The sequence below is a fragment of the Bos indicus genome, chromosome 11, assembly GCF_029378745.1.
Source record: "Bos indicus isolate NIAB-ARS_2022 breed Sahiwal x Tharparkar chromosome 11, NIAB-ARS_B.indTharparkar_mat_pri_1.0, whole genome shotgun sequence".
Classification (NCBI taxonomy): domain Eukaryota; kingdom Metazoa; phylum Chordata; class Mammalia; order Artiodactyla; family Bovidae; genus Bos; species Bos indicus.
In genome coordinates, this window is record NC_091770.1 from 23373943 (window position 1) to 23388700 (window position 14758).

Genomic DNA, 14758 nt, shown 5'->3' on the forward strand with positions numbered 1-14758 from the left:
CCTCTAAATAGTCAAAAACTCATCCTTTTACTAACACTGAGTAATATAATATGAAGCAATGATAAATGCCAGTGGACTGAAGATCATATTATACAGACTACTAAGCTTTGTTGGCATGCTGAAACGTTATGAATTACTGTAGTAATAGAAGCCCGGGTGACATATGGTATATTACATATTTTTAAATGTTCCACATTTTAATTTTGGGCAAAAGTTCATATAGTGCCAGTTTCTTCATTTTTTTCCCTTGAAAACAGACCCTTTCTCAGTAACTGAAGAATGCCAATTTAAAGATGTCGATAATATATTATGTTAATTGGCATTCTTTATAAAATATTTTAATTTAACCAAACTGTAATATATATTAAACAGACAAAATAATATAGGGCTGTGAGTATGATTGTTCTAGAAATGTAAATACTATACCAAGTGTTGAAAGTGTTAGTCGCTCAGTCGTGTCTGACTGTGTGACCCCATGGACTGGAGCCTGCCAGGCTCCTCTGTTCACGGAATTCTCCTGGCAAAGATACTGAAGTGGGTTGTCATTTCCTTCTCCAGGGGATCTTCTGTCCCAGGGATCAAACTTGGGTCTCTTGCATTGCAGGCCAATTCTTTACCATTTGAGCCACCAGGGAAGCCCAAATACTGTACAAAGACACTCATAAAAATGACCATGCATGTGGATATGCCAATGAATTACATGTGTTTCCATATGATAGATGAGTGGCTATTATGTCAGTTGCCATTGGATGTATAAAAAACAATTATTAAATTCAATGTGTTTTTTTAACTTTTTATTTTGTATTGGGATATAGCCAATTAACAATGTTGTGATAGTTTCAGACGAACAGCGAAGGGATGCAGCCATACATATACATGTATCCATTCTTACCCTCAAAGTTATTATTTCTTAAGATTGTACGGGTCAGCCGGATGGTTTATTTGGTCTGTGTCAGCTTCTCTAATATGTTTGGTTGACTGACTTTCAGCCAAGGTTGGATGGCTTAGATTTGACACATCTGTTGTTGGCAGTGTGGTTAATCTGGGGAGTCTCAACTGTGATGGCTCATTTATGTTTCATATGATTTCTTATCCTCCAGTAAGTTGTTCTTCTTCACATAATGGTCTATGGTTCCAAAAGAGCAGCAAGAAAGGATATACTTCAACTTTAAAGAACATTTGAATCTTCTGCTTTTATCCATCAGCGTGCTGTTATCAGAGCAAATAACATGACCACGGCTTGACTCAGGGGATGGAGAAAGAGATTCTGATTTTTGGTGGTGGAAAGGTGCCAAATATGGTAATGATTATTGAAATCTGCCACAGCTGTGGACTTTGAGAGCATATTCATTTTCTGTGGATTTGTAACCCTGCTCTCCTTGCACGTGAATACAGACATACCATGGAAAGAAACCGTTTTTATTCCATTTTGGAAAGGGGTCATGCCTTATTCATCACTGTTGTTCTAGCACATAATCCAATATTTGGAGCTTGGTTGTTACTTTATGGGTATTTGTTGAAATAAATATGTAGCCAGATGAAGATATGTAAGAACATAAACTGCTTTATCTAACTATAATGAAATTAAAAATGTGGCATGTCTCATATATTACTTGATGTTAAATTTATAGCATTTACCTTACTTTTACAAGTACCAAATAAACTTATGATAGTTTATGTCATGAGTCAGCAAACATGTGGCTGGCTGCCTGTTTTTGTAAAGAAGGTATTGGGAAACAGAAATGCCTATTCAGTTATGTACTCTCTATGACTGCTTTTGTGCTACAATGGGATATTTGAATTGTTGGTGACAGAAACTGTATGTATGCTAGCAGAAAATATTCAATATCTGACCTTTTAAGAAAATATTTGCTGACCATCATCAACATTTGGATATTTGAAAGCATGAATTACTATTTATGTAGCATTTTCTTTTTTTTATCTGTGCAAATAATTTATTTGAAGCATTTTACAATTTATTTGAAGCCTTTAACAGTTTTAGTTGCTAAATCCATGTTGGCAGATGTTCATTATTTACTCATCAATTCAGGTGCTTGTTGGGCAGTTTATTCGTCATTTTCTTTCTTTCTTTTAATTTTATTTTATTTTTAAACTTTACAATATTGGTTTTGCCACATATCGAAATGAATCAGCCACAGGCATACATGTGTTCCCCATCCTGAACCCTCCTCCCTCCTCCATCCCCATACCATCCCTCTGGGTCATCCCAGTGCACCAGCCCCAAGCATCCAGTATCGTGCATAGAACCTGGACTGGCGATTTGTTTCATATATGATATTATACATGTTTCAGTGCCATTCTTCCAAATCATCCCACCCTCTCCCTCTCCCACAGAGTCCAAGAGACTGTTCTATACATCAGTGTCTCTTTTGCTATCTCATATGCACGGTTATTGTTAGCATCTTCCTAAATTCCATATATATGCGTTAGTATACTGTATTGGTGTTTTTCTTTCTGGCTTACTTCACTCTGTATAATAGGCTCCAGTTTCATCCACCTCATTAGAACTGATTCAAATGGCATTTTCATTACTAGTAACACTATTTCGTTATTAGCTTCCTGGGTTGGGAAGATTCCCTGAAGGAGGACATGGCAACCCACTCCAGTATTCTTGCCTGGAGAATCCCCATGAACGGAGGAGCCTGGCGGGCTGCAGTCCATGGGATCACAAAGAGTCAGACACGACTGAGTGACTAAGCATATAGCATAGCTATACGCATACAGACACACACGCACATACATTTTACATTGACGTCATCATGATTTACTAAGCATTGTGCTAAAAGCTTAATATACCTATTATAAAGTCTAATATTTGCAATAACTCTGAGTTAAGTATTTTTAAAACACCATTTTATTGCTAGTAAATAACATAGCTGAAAATCTAAATAATTTCTGTAAGTTTCCAAACCTGTTCTCTTAAACTTTATATTTATAGCTAGTATGTGAAGAATAACAATGTGGAGAACAAGATTTGTTAAATGATTTCCCGCCAAATGGATTCAAGACCAGTCAGGTGACAGGAAGTGTGCTAGAGATTTTCATTCTGCAGAAGACATCCTCTGAGTATATACCCTGAAATGGGTTTGCTGGATCATATAATAGTTCTATTTTTAATTTCTTGAGGAATCTCCATACTGCTTTCCATAGTAGCTATATCAGAAAGCTGTACTTTCTCACTAACAAGGGTTCATTTTTCTCCGTATTTTTGCCAGCTTTTGTTATTAATATCTCCTGTCTCTTTGTTAATAGACATCCTAAGAGTATGAGGATGTCTGGTGCTGGGTATATGTCCACATGGAATGAAACCATTATCTTGCAGAGATATCTGTATACCCACATGTAGAATGGTGGTTTCCATGGGATGGGGGGAAACAGTGAGGCTGATAATTTATAACTTTTAGTTAGAAAATGAATCGGTCTGATTATCTAGTGTTTAACATGGTGACCTTGGTTGGTAAATAATACTGTATTGTATAATTGAAATTAGCTAAGAGAAGAACTTAAACATTTTTTACACATACATTCAAAAAATAAATATGTGAGGTGATGGATATGTTAATCAAACTCAAGGAGAATGCTTTTATGATGTGTTTGGATATCAAGTTATCACCATGTCCATTATCTGACAGTTTTGTCGACTAGTTTTATTTGTCAATAAAACTGGAGGGGGCGGGGGAAGGCACCCTCTTCAATTGAGTGGGGATTTCTAAAAGAAATACAGATGAAGTGTGATAAGAAGAAAAGAGGATAGTTATCTATAAAATCAGCTTAAACCTTTCAGTCAATAGATTTAGAGGTATTACATCCTAACAATAAACCAAAACACTATGATCAGTTGTGTTTACCTGAATATCGAGTGTCCAGCCCTCAGTATTGGCAAAATGTTCCCACAACTTTTCCTGAGTCTCTTGGCATTTTAAGTGAGGAGTGGTGAATGTCTGGGAGAATTTCTTATTTTTTCAGTTCATGTGAGGATTGATTCTCCCCAAATTTTTAGTAATTTTCAGTAGATACCCCTATCTCAATCAGACCATGTCATTTGAAAAAATGAAAATTTTATTCTCCTCAAAACAGATTGAAGGAGAAAAAGAGAGATAGATTAAATAGACAACCAGGAAAAATAGGGATAAACAAATAAGATAATAAGTGTCAAAATGACATTAAATAATCCATGAAGCCTTATAGTATTTTTAGATTACTTTTATAGTTACTTAGAAATAAGTGTAGGATACTTGAAAATACATGAAAGTGAGTTGTTTACATAGACTGAATTTTCTGTTGAGCATAATTGTTTCATTAAATTTATGAAATGAAAAAATTATTTGATTTGTCACTTTGAATAATAAATAATTAGATAACACACATCAACCATGGCACACAGAGTTGTTCATTGGAAGAAATAAATTTTTATGTAGATATAGCAGGCAAACATGTTTCTTTTCTTTGATTATAGTGCTTTTTTATATAATATATGTCCATTGGATCAAGCAAGGTAAAAGAATAAAAGGACCCAATATTTTAATAGGGCATGTTATTTGTTTTATTCCATTTTTATTATGTTAATTCCGCTGGCAAATTTTAAAGTGTCATTTATTTAATGTTTATTAGTCACCAGGGATAAATGTTCAAGGTTATAAGGGCATTAACATTAAACTACAAAACAACTCTAAAAGGAATGCTACAATTCCTATTTTATAGATAAGAAATAAAAGTTTAGAGAGATAAATGACATACTCTAGCTTACATAGCTGTTAGAAGTAAGAAAAAAAAAAAAGAGCCCAGCTCTTTTTGAATCCAAGTTCAGGCCACGTATTAATATATTTAAAAGAATATTGTTTTACTTTCTCCCAAAATCATTCCTTAGATTTAACTTTAGTCATAAGCATCATCTTATTTCTCACTTGTTTCTTGTATTGTGTTTCCCAACTAGCTCACAAGCTCAGTATCTTTTGATTCCATATTTCCTCTGTTCCCATGAATCCCCTAATACTACCTAATCCCAGCACTACTAGCTCTGGACATATAATTGGTGTTCAGTTAATATTTTTAATTAATAAAAAGAGTTGATATTGTTATATGGAGTTTTAGGCATTAAACTGACTTGCCTATGTCCACATTATTAGTATCCAAAGTAGTATTGATGTCCATAATCTAAACCCTATTTTTCTTTGGCTAGGCGAAGTTGAAAGGGATATTTCAGCCAGTATTAATATATACACATCTACATTTTTACTTAGTAGAGCATTTAATTTACAGTTGGCACCATTCCTTTCTTAGTGCATTTTGACTGTATTCTATCCTTCAGCGAGAATCATATTTATATAATGTAGATTTTATACTCATATTATTTCCAGATATATGTTAATTGTAACCTCATACCCTGTTCTACGGGTTCCAGGTGGAACCAGTGGTAAAGAACATGCCTGCCAGTACAGGAGACATCAGAGACATGGGTTCAATCCCTGGGTCAGGAAGATGCCCTGGCAGAGGGCATGGCAACCTACTCCAGTATTCTCGCCTGGAAAATCTGCATGGACAGAGGAGCCTGGAGGGCTGCAGTCCATAGGGTCGCAAAGAGTTGGACACAACTGAAGTGAATTAGCATGCATGTACACACTCTGCTCTATAGTCATCCATTATTTTCATCTCTAATACATCTATCCATCTTTGCTGGCTGAACTTGCCCATCACCCCTCATACCCTGCATCATTCACCTAACCATAAATACCACTCCAGTTCATCTCTCTCAGTCTTGTAGAATATCTTTTTTGGTAAGTTCTAGTCTTTTTTGTTGATGGTTGTCCAGCAGTGAGTTGTGATTTGGGTCTCCCTTAATTCCAGGACCAAAAAATCTCAAATTAAAAATAAATAAATAAACTTCTTCAAAGTCTCATGTCTGAAATCTGATTTCTCTGTGTTCCCATCATTTTCCTTTTTTTTTTTTAATTTTATTTTATTTTTAAACTTTACATAATTGTATTAGTTTTGCCAAATATCAAAATGAATCCACCACAGGTATACATGTGTTCCCCATTCTGAACCCTCTTCCCTCCTCCCTCCCCATACCATCCCTCTGGGTCGTCCCAGTGCACTAGCCCCAAGCATCCAGTATCGTGCATCGAACCTGGACTGGCAACTCGTTTCTTACATGATAAAGCTTGATTTTGTGATTTTTGTGTCTTTATTCATTGTTAGGAGTTTCTGTTTTCCCAGCAGGTTGCTCAGGGAGCACTCAGAATATGTCATCCATGCAGAATATCCTGCCACTCATCACACCCTTTTGGAACTGAGACTTCTTACCCCACTTCCTCCACTTTGTTAGAGAGTGATGTTGTTTATTATGTCCTGAGAGCGAAATTCCCACCTATCTTGTTGCTAACAGCTGTTTTGTGCATGGAGCAAAGTGAGGGGAATAAAATGGCAGTTATAAAACACAGCCCTTTTCCCAATCCAGAAACAAATCACACTGATTGGATGGGCCTCATGAAAGCCAGAAGAAATACTGGAGTACTGCATTTGTTTGCTTAGGCTGAAAAAACATTTTAAAATGTAAATAATAGCATATAAGGTCTTCTCTGTATGATACAAGTCATGTATGTTATAGATGATCTATCAAGAAGGAAAGCCTGTTTCAGGTTTACTCTATTTTACAAGTTAGCATGTGAAGCTAGGACCACTACCAAGGTCAACAACTGAATGTGAATTTTTTCTGAAGCACTTACCTCAAAATAGTTAAATTTAAGAAGAGTAGTTTAATAGTTCAGGGTCAAAAAGTTGGAAGGAGGTCAACAAAACAGTGGTAGAGCTCTCTGTTCTGAAAAAGTCTTTCATAATATGTAGTGTATAAACAGTGCAGATAATAATATAAAACTAGAATTATCACAGTTTCAGATGACACAAAATTTCACAGTAGTTTACATTTGGCTCTAGAGAACTTGTTTATTTATGTTGCATATTTCTGTGGACAATCTGTCAGGTTGACGTCTGATCCCATGCCCTCTGCAACTTTATCAAATGACATATTAGCACTACTCGGTTGATTCTGTACTTAAGTCATACTCATTAATATCTTGTGTCAATGCTCAGTTAGAAAGTTACCTTAAAGTTATTTTCATAATAGTGTTAACAGTATAATACACTTTCATATATTACATTATCAAGCTTAAACTTTAGCTACCATTTTGGGGAAATTGATAAAATAGAAAATAGATTAGAATTAATCTAATTAATGTGATATTCTAGGATGATTCCGTATAAACAGACTTATTTTGAATTTCTTACTAGGTACTTTGTTCTACCCTTATGTCATTTAATACAAGGGTGCAAATATCAGTGACACCATCTATGGCTGTGTACTGATTCATCCCTTGAAATATTCCTAAACGTTCACGGAGCTGAATTATTCTAGTGCTCCAGCACATGTTAGTATTTTTCTTGTGCACAAATAAAGTTAACAAACAATAAAGAAATTATTGTTGCTCAGGCATCTCATGTCTAACTAAAAATAGAGATACATTTGGTAGGCTAACAGCATTTATTAAACTGAATTAGGTATGATGAGGTCATTCAGCAATGATTTTAACAATATTCATAAAAAATAAAACAACTAGAATTTCAGAGGGTTGCTATGTACCAGATAATATGATGTTTTGTAAACATTATTTCTAACCCTGGCAACCTCCCTCCCCTCAGTTTAGAATGATTATCCTCATTAGCTACTTTTTAGCTAGTAGTAAGACTTCCCTGGTGGCTCAGATGGTAAAGTGTCTGTCTACAATGTGGGAGACCTGGGTTCTATCCCTGGGTCAGGAAGTTCCCTGGAGAAGGAAATGGCACCCCACTCCAGTACTCTTGCCTAGAAAATCCCATGGACAGAGGAGCCTGGTGTCCATGGGGTTGCAAAGAGTCAGACACGACTGAGCGACTTTACTTTCACTTCAAGGACTGAAAAGTAAAGAAATGGATTGCCTTGACCAAAGTTATGCAGCTAACTTATGTAGCTGCTATTTTCAAACCCAATCTTTCCAAATCCCAACTCCTTACCACTATAAATACACACTGAGGATCTACCATAAGCAAGGGAGTTGTAGGTACTGCCAGGAATCAAATATCTCCTCAAATATTTATAAGGTAGGAGAAATAATAGGTAAAACCAAAATGCTATATTCCAGAAAAGAATGTGATACTATTCAAAAGTGAAATATAATCAAATGGATCTGTTATTGAAAAGAAACGAAAGATGTTGTCCTTATTCTCAGAAAAACTCTTGGGAAAGCATGGCTTCAGGACTGCTGTCCACAGGCCATGAGTGTGGCAAAAGATGGGTGTGGACTGATTCTGTTGCTGCAAAAAGTGTTTTCAACATGTACTACCTCAAAAGTCACTTCCTGAGTCTCTCAACATTTGTGATTGCTCATCTAGCATCTATTAACCATCAAAAATGTCACACAAAAAAAGTCATAGGTGATGCTCAAGTAACTCAGTAAAATGCAGACACATAACAGTAAATACATGAAAATGATCTGATAATAAGTAATACTCCAGAATATTGTTTATTTTTATATGTCTTTTTTCCTGCTTATTCTTAATCTCTAAGAAGAACCTAATAAATTGACGCTGTTAAGGTGAGAAGTTGAGTTTCAGAACCTCTCCCATTACAAAAACTGTTCTGTTTTTGTTAGTTTTCTAAACTGGAATTTTGTGTAAGTGTTTATGTTGAAACAAAATGTGAATTGCATACTAAGATTACTTTTCCAGGGTGTGAGTGTTAAAAAGTTTTCCATTTGGGCTCTTTTTAAGTTCTCCTCAACTAATAATTACTAGAAGTAGATAACAATGATTAGTTCACAATGATTGCTTTCCAGGGTCTCAGTGAATCAACAGAGGAATGCCTGACAACAATTTTCTGTCCTTCAGGGCCTCTACTGTCCTCATCCCCAGCCACCTGCTGGGTGTCATCTGTCATCACTATACATTGCTTTTTGTCGGACCCATTTGCAGAAGTCTGTTTCTTATAAATCCCCTTGGAGACAGGCAGTCCTTCAAAGTAAAGCATATCAGATTTGGAGATTTTTTCCAAAACTCTCAGGAAACTAAGGCAAAGCTCATTCTGATTAAGGTATATGCACTCTTAATTGAATTTCTATCCCAACAGACCAGGCTTCTTATTGATATAAACTAGAATCACAAGAATCAAAGCTAGTGACAACTCCAAAATGATTTATTATTCTTTGATAAATTAAGCTTTTGATAGATGCATATTCTGTAGGAAAAAAAGAAAACCATTCTATTTTCCCCTATGAATATCTTTATTGATGTCATTTAAATTTAAAATAAATTTAAATTTATTCTATTTATTTTATTTAAATTATTAGTATACATTTAAAATATAATTCCTTATATATGTGGAAATAAAAAGGTAGGTTTCTGAAAATAGTTTAATAAATAACATTTTTTTTGTTTATTTGTACATACACCAGCAATATAATATAAAGGAATTATTTTTCTTTCTTTAGAGCAAAGAAAAAAAAGTGTCTTGTATCTTGTTTTTACCACAAGATAAAAAGATTTGAAGAATTTCTTGAAAACTCAGGCCTGTGAAGAATGCATTATTCCAAACAGGCAGGCAAATAAACACTTTTTTAGATGAAAAAAGAAAGTAGTAAGACTGGGTAGGGGATTTTTATCACCAGGCTCGCTAAGTACTAGTCACAATAAGATAGAACTATAGGTATGAGGGTTCCTTTGGCCTACTTCACAGGCAGAAATGAGTGACTCTGTGGGAATCATCTCTGTGTCCTCTTGGGCATTGTCTCACAGATGGCAAAGGAATAGAATTTAGTCCTGAAACTGTGGAGTTTACAGAAGTCCACAAATCAGTACCAGCAGATTGAGCTTCTCAAGTTAGTTTCAATGTCCATGAAGCTATGTTATAGAACCCTGATATAGATCCTAATTTAGATGGGTCTTGATATCTAGTGAATGATATTCCACCCTAGTCAGCAAAGACACTTAGAAATCATCAACATTTTTGTCAGGTGATCCTATACCATCTAACAGGATGTGGGTCCTCTTGGGAAAAACTATTTAGTTCTTTCTGGGCTTGCTGTGGCCACGTGGGAGAGTAGGAAGCCTGAGCTCACCTACACCCATGAGCACACCAGAATTACAAAGATTTCCCTGGTGACTCAGAAGATAAAGAATCTGTCTGCAATGCAGGAGACCTGGGTTCAAACCCTAGGTCAGGAGGATGCCCTGGAGAAGGGAATGCCTACCCACTCCAGTATTCTTGCCTGGAGAATTCCATGGACAGAGGAACCCAGCGAACTACAGTCCATGGGGTCACAAAGAGATACGGCGAGTGACTTTCACTTTCACAGAGCAATTATTGATGAGAATGACTGAAGACTAGCAAAAAAGATTTTTCACAATCAAAATTATAAAGAAGAAATGACAGCGAGATGCAGAAAAATCTTTTGACAAAATTCAACATCAACATGATAAAACTGTCAACAAAGTGGGTACAGAGGAACCACACCTCAACATAATAAAGGCCACATATGACAAACCTACAGTCAACATCATAGTCGATGGTGAAAAGCTAAAAGCATTTCCTGTAAGATCATCCACAAGACAAGATTTCCCACTTCTGCCAGTTGTATTCAACATAGCATTGGAAGCCCTAACCACAGAACTCAGACAAGAAAAAGAAAAAAAGTAAGTCAAATTGGAAAGGAAGATGAAAACTGTTACTGTATAGATGATAATATACATATAAAACTCTAAGGATTATGCACACATGAATACAATACTGTAAAGCAAGTATCTTTCAATTTAAAATACATTTTAAAAATATAAACTTACTTAAAAATTAAAAAATAATCAGATAAATAAATTTTAAAAGACTTACGATGTCAACTGTTGGTAAGAATATAGAGCCACCTGAAAAAGTGAAGAACTAAAGAGCCTCTTAAAAAAAATAAATAAATAAAGAACCTCTTGATGAAAGTGAAAGAGGAGAGTGAAAAAGCTGGCTTAAAACTCAACATTCAGAAAACTAACATCATGGCATCTTGTCCCATCACTTCATGGCAAATACATGTGGAAACAATGGAAATAGTGACATACTTTATTTTCTTGGGCTCCAAAATCACTGCAGATAGTGACTGCAGTCATGAAATTAAGACACTTTCTCCTTGGAAAAAAGCTATGACCAACCTAGACAGCATATTCAAAAGCAGAGACATTACTTTGCTGACAAAGATCCATATAGTCAAAGCTATGGTTTTTCCAGTAGTCATGTATGGATGTGAGAGTTGGACTACAAAAAAGCTGAGCACTGAAGAATTGATGCTTTTGAACTGTGGTGTTGGAGAAGACTCTTGAGAGTCCCTTGGACTGCTAGGAGCTCAAACCAGTCAATCCCAAATCAGTCCTGAATATTCGTTGGAAGGACTGATGCTGAGGTTGAAACTCCAACACTTTGACCACTTGATGCGATGAACTGACTCCTTGGAAAAGACTCTGATGCTGGGAAAGTCCTTCAGCAGGGGAAGAAGGGGACAACGGGGGATGAGATGGTTGGATGGCATCACCGACTTGATGGACATGAGTTTGAACAAGCTCTGGGAGTTGGTGATGGACAGGGGAGCCTGGCATGCTGCAGTCCATGGAGTTGCAGAGTCTGATATGACCAAGTGACTGAACTGAACTGACTAACAGAAATAGATAATGCTGCTGCTGCTGCTGCTGCTGCTGCTAAGGTGCTTCAGTCGTGTCTGACTCTGTGCGACCCCATAGATGGCAGCCCACCAGGCTCCCCCGTCCCTGAGATTCTCCAGGCAAGAATACTGCAGTGGGTTGCCATTTCCTTCTCCAATGCATGAAAGTGAAAAGTGAGAGTGAAGTTGCTCAGTCATGTCTGACTCTTCACAACCCCATGGACTGCAGCCTACCAGGCTCCTCCATCCATGGGATTTTCCAGGCAAGAGTACTGGAGTGGGGTGCCATTGCCTTCTCCAATAGATAATAGAAGCCACTTGCAACTACCCTGTCACCCATCTATCACATTCTGTGAGCACTCCATATCTGTGATGGTTACATCCCAAGTCCCATAGGGAGGCCTGAAACTGTAGATAGTAGCAAATCCTATATGTATTAGTTTTTCCTATACCTATATACCTTTGTGTGTGTGTGCTTAGTCACTCAGTCGTTCCGACTCTTTGAGACCCCCTGGATTGTAGCCCTCCAGTCTCCTCCATCCATGAAGATTCCCCAGGCAAGAATACTGGAGTGGGTTGCCATGCCCTCCTTCAGGGGATCTTCCCAACATAGGGATGGAAACCAGATCTCCTGCATAGCAGGCAGATTCTTTACCAACTGAGTCACCAGGGAAGACCACATACCTATGGTAAAGTTCAATTTATACAGTAGGCATGGTAAGAGATTAGAAGTAATAACTAATATTAAAGTAGAGCAGTTATAAAAATATATTGTAATAAAAATTATATAAATGTGGTCTCTACCAAAATCTCTTACAAATTCAAATCCATTTCTATCTTAATTAAGCAGTTACCATTCACTGTGGCCATAACTTTGTCAATTTGAGGTGCATCCACAAAACTAGCATGAATTTCTTTTTTTCTTCACAATTTGGTCAGGAAATTTGTTGTTACCACAGATTTTAGGAAACTCAGCATATGTATATTTTCTTTCCTTATTAAGGCAATATATTTCACCTTTTTACTTAAACAGAGCATTTTATGACTTCTTTGATTTATCCAAATTGTCAGCATCACTACTCTTGAGCTTTGGGCCATAGTTAAGTAAAATAAGGGTTACGTGAAGACCAACACTTCCACAGCAAGACAGTTGATCTAAAAATGAAGAGGGTGAACTAACGAATGGGTGAGATATGCTAAATAAAGTGATGATTCATGTCACAGGTCAGAGGAAGCAGCATGGCATGAGACTTCATCACACTACTCAGAATGGAGGACTATTTCAAACATATGAATTGTTTAGCTCTAGAATTTCCATTTAATGTTTTCTCACCTAGATTGATCACAGGTAACTGAAATCTTGAAAATCAAAACCATGGATAAGGCGGGGGGGGGGGGGGGCAGACTACTACAGTTACATAAAAAGTATTTCTGCAAAGGAAATTACAAATTCTCATGGAGCAAAAGCAAAGACAAATAAGTGGAATTATAAACTATGAGTAATATCATTTCCCTCCAATTGATCTATGGATGCAGTTAAAGCCAGATCAGTATACTAGGAGTTTTTCTTTTGTGAAAATTAGCAATTTAATTCTTAGAATATGTTGTACAAGTATAAACTTTGAAAGACGGACAAGTGGAATAAAGACCAGAAACAGACCTATATATAAATGATTACCTGATTAATGGCAATGGTGCTTTCATACAATACAGTAAAAGAAAGGAGGAACCACCTAAAAGATGCTGACTCAATTGAATATTCGTACTGGGGGCAAAATTTTGATCCTCCACATACCTGCCATTCAAAAATTCTCCAATAAATTAAAGAGTTTGGTATTTTAAGACAAATTTCCTGCCTTTCTTCAAACTCTCCCAATCAATCTCTTTCTCCATCCAAATTTCAATTTGTACCTGAATCTTAGTTCTATGTGTCAGCTAAAATCCTCTTTGTGTCTATAACACTCAATGTTTCTTCTTTGTTTCTTTTTTTGCTGGTTATTGGCTCTATCTAAAGGACTTTATATGTATATTGTTATTGTTCTTATCCTTTCTTTACTTAGGACTCATATTACTGTGACCGTTCACAAACAGCCTTAATTAACAATAGCTCATTTTTAACAATAGAATGATTATAAGCCATTTCCTTTGGTCTCAGTTCAGTTCAGTTCAGTTGTGTCTGATTCTTTATGACCCCATGGACTGCAACATGCCAGGCCTCCCTGTCCATTATCACCAACTCCGGGAATTGACTCAGACTCACGTCCATTGAGTCAGTGATGCCATCCAACCATCTCATTCTCTGTCATCCCCTTCTCCTCCTGCCTTCAATCTTTCCCATTATCAGGGTCTTTACAAATGAGTCTGTTTTTTGTATCAGGTGGCCAAAGTATTGGCGTTCCAGCTTCAGCATCAGTCCTTCCAATAAATATTCAGGACTGATTTCCTTTAGGATGGATTAGTTGGACCTCCTTACAGTCCAAGGGACTCTCAAGAGTCTTCTCCAACACCACAGTTCAAAAGCATAAATTCTTTGGCACTCAGATTTCTTTATAGTCCAACTCTTACATCCATACATAGCTATTGGAAAAACCATAGCTTTGACTAGATGGACCTTTGTTGGCAAAGTAATGTCTCTTCTTTTAAATATACTGTCTAGGTTGGTCATAACTTTTCTTCCAAAGAGCAATTGGAGTTTCACGGCTGTAGTCACCATCTGCAACAAAAACAAAGTCTGTCACTGTTTCCACTGTTTCCCCATCTATTTTCTATAAAGTTATGGGATCAGATGCCATGATCTTAGTTTTCTGAGTGTCTAGTTTTAAGCCAACTTTTTCACTCTCCTCTTTCACTTTTATCAAGAGGCTCTTTAGTTCTTCTTTGCTTTCTGCCATAAGGGTGGTGTCATCTGTATATCTGAGATTATTGATATTTTTCCAGGCAATCTTGATTCCAGTTTGTGCTTCATCAAGCCCAGCGTTTTTCATGATGTACTGTGCATAGAAGTAATATAAGCA